Source organism: Cetorhinus maximus, chromosome 13 (assembly GCF_964194155.1).
Source record: "Cetorhinus maximus chromosome 13, sCetMax3.hap1.1, whole genome shotgun sequence".
Taxonomy (NCBI): Eukaryota; Metazoa; Chordata; class Chondrichthyes; order Lamniformes; family Cetorhinidae; genus Cetorhinus; species Cetorhinus maximus.
The window spans coordinates 68,314,754-68,317,612 of record NC_135891.1 but is presented as its reverse complement, the minus strand read 5'-3'; the positions used below and the strand labels follow the sequence as shown (position 1 = coordinate 68,317,612).

At 40.6% G+C, this 2,859-nt stretch overlaps 1 pseudogene; it reads right to left on the bottom strand.

The window, feature by feature from the left end:
* Positions 1-933: 933 nt before the first annotated feature.
* LOC144688290 (large ribosomal subunit protein mL49 pseudogene) lies at positions 934-1,579 on the bottom strand (annotated as a pseudogene).
* Positions 1,580-2,859: the final 1,280 nt, after the last annotated feature.

Below are 2,859 nucleotides of genomic sequence, written 5' to 3'. Positions count from 1 at the left end.
CACTTACACACAAATGTGCACACACACACTCACTGACACACACATACGCACTCACTCACACACACACACAGTTGCACAAACACATGCATGCACATACACACACATATACATCCCCACAGGCACACAGACATTCTCACACATTCACACACACATACACATGCAGACACACATTCACACACACATGCAAACATACTCACTCACACATACACACATACTTTATCACACACGCATGCATACACATTTTCTCACATGCACGCGCACACACACACACACATATACAGGGACACACATTCTCACACGCGCACGCACACACATGCACACATTCACTCACTCATTCACCCACATTCTCACACACACTCACTCATACACATGCACACACACACATGGGCGCACACGCACACACTCGCTCACTCTTTCACACACACAAGCATTACACACGCACACACCCACATTTGCACACACATGCACATACACGCACAATCATTCACTCAATCACTCACTCACACACACTGACTTGCTGCCTCTAACAAATACAACATGCATATTATGACAAAGCCTGATTGCCGTGTTTAAATGGGTTATTTTATTTGGAAGGCTGCACAGGCGGCAGCTTCTGTCTGTAAATGCAGGTAATGGAAGCCTGAGGGGGCATAATAGAAATTAGTAAAATATTCTATGGGCATGTAAATAAAGACAGGAAAGTCGAGATTGGGATAGGGTTATTAAGGTATCATCCCGATAAAATCAAAGACAACAATAGCAAAATGGCAAAGATGTTAAATAATTATTTAGGTTCAGTATTTAACAAGGAGATGAATCAAGAGGACATGACATCAGAAAAAAGATCAGAAGTGACATACATCTAAAATAAGAGAAGCAATATTAAATAAAATTGTCAAATCTGGAATATAAAGCTAGTCTCGGTAATTTTTTTTGGAATTAATCAATTTAATGGATTGCTCTGCATTTTGATCCGAGCACGTGGTCACACTGTGGATTTAGGTACAACTTTTTTTAAAAAAGCTCCTTCTAGTGAACAGAATCACAACTTTTTGATGCAACTGGTGGATCCAGTCACATACTTAGAAGCCCTTCTCCATCAGCCATGATTTCAGTTCTTTATCGAAATAACCTTTGGCTCGGAGCTCAATGCCACCTTGTTAACCTGTGTAAGGGGGGTCTAGCCCATAATTTGTACGAGGAATTCTTTCAGGTCTTTCTCAAGCATCCAAATGTCACCCTCTATTTTCTGAATGACTGTCATCTTCCTGTTGCCATGGGTGATGTCTGTATAAACAGGGATGTTGTGCATCCGGGACCATCATATTGTGTAGGGTAAGTCAGGAGGTGGATCTCGTGGTGGGCACCATCCTGATGGCATTGGGTAATGGTCATGTTTTGAAGCAACGGACACTGTGGTAGGTGGAGTCAATCTCTTCACAAACTTAAACTCCTCCGTTGACTCTATAATCCCTAAATATTTAGCAGCAGAGCTTCTAGAATTGGTGTATTTCTGGAGCCGGGGGAGCCGCTTCCAGCCAGCGGGATTGAGAAAGTGGCCCCAGGTGCCGATGACCATGAAACTATCATCAGTTGTTATAAAAACCTATCTGGTTCACTAATGTCTTTAGGACATACCCTCCATGCCAGTATGTGCCTGTCCACCCACCCCCAGTGGCTCCTCACATCTTCCATTAAGGAAAGCTGCCATCCTTCCTTACCTGGTCTGGCCTACATGTGACTCCAGACCAACAGCAATGTGGTTGACTCTTAACTCACATGTTGTACAGTTCAAAGGGTATTAGGAATAGGCAACAAATGCTGGCCTTGCCAGCGATGTCCACATCCCATGAAAAAGAGAAGAAAAAAATGTCCAGGAAACTAAGGACCAGTCAGTTTAACAGCAGTAATAGGAAAAATAATGGAATCCCTACTAAAAGAGAAGAAATAAAAATAAATAATGAATAGTTAATCTTCATTTCAAAAAGGAGAGGTTTGCATGATTATTCTCATTGAATTCTTTGAAAAGTTAACAGAATGAATAGAATACATGTAACAAAGCTAGATTTCCAGGAGAGCTTTGACAAGGTACCACATGAATAAGGTCAGATAGTGTAGAGTCAGGGGCAAGTAGCAGAATGGATGGCTGGCTTGCTGTAAGACAAAAAACAGAGAGAAGGGGTAAAACATCTTTATTCGGAGAGGCAGTAGGAGGGAAATGAGACCCCCAGGAGTATCAATTCTGGGCCTACTTTTTTTTTCATAATTTACACGGACGTTTTTACTTGGAATCAAGAACAAAATGTTGAAATTTGATGACAACATCAGATTGGGAAGGATTATCAATACTGCGGACGGTAGAAATTACAAGAAAATATTAATTAACTTGCAGCCTACGATTGGCAAATGAATTTAAAAATAGTAAGTGTGAGGTATTCCACTTTAGTAAGGAAAGTAATGAGGTTGCATTTTGCTTAGAAAATAAGAACTTAAATGGGGGAGAGGATCACTAAAATCACGAAACATTGTGATGCAGGTCAATAGAAGCAATTTATAGAAAGTAAACCAAACACTGTAGCTTATGTTCAGAGGGATAAAATTAAAAATACGGGATAGTAAATTTGTATCAAACCTTGATTAGGCAACATTTGGAGTATTGTGTGCAGTTCTGGCTGCCATGTTATGACGAAAGGATATAAATACATTGGAGAGGTGGTAAAGAGGGTTCACAAAGATGATACCCAAAATGTGAGGTTCTACCTGTCAGGAAAGGGTTGGGCTGGGTCTCTGTCTTGATAAAAAGAAAGCTGAGGGGTGATCTAAAAGATTTCTTTAAATCATGAGAGGTTTTGATAAGAG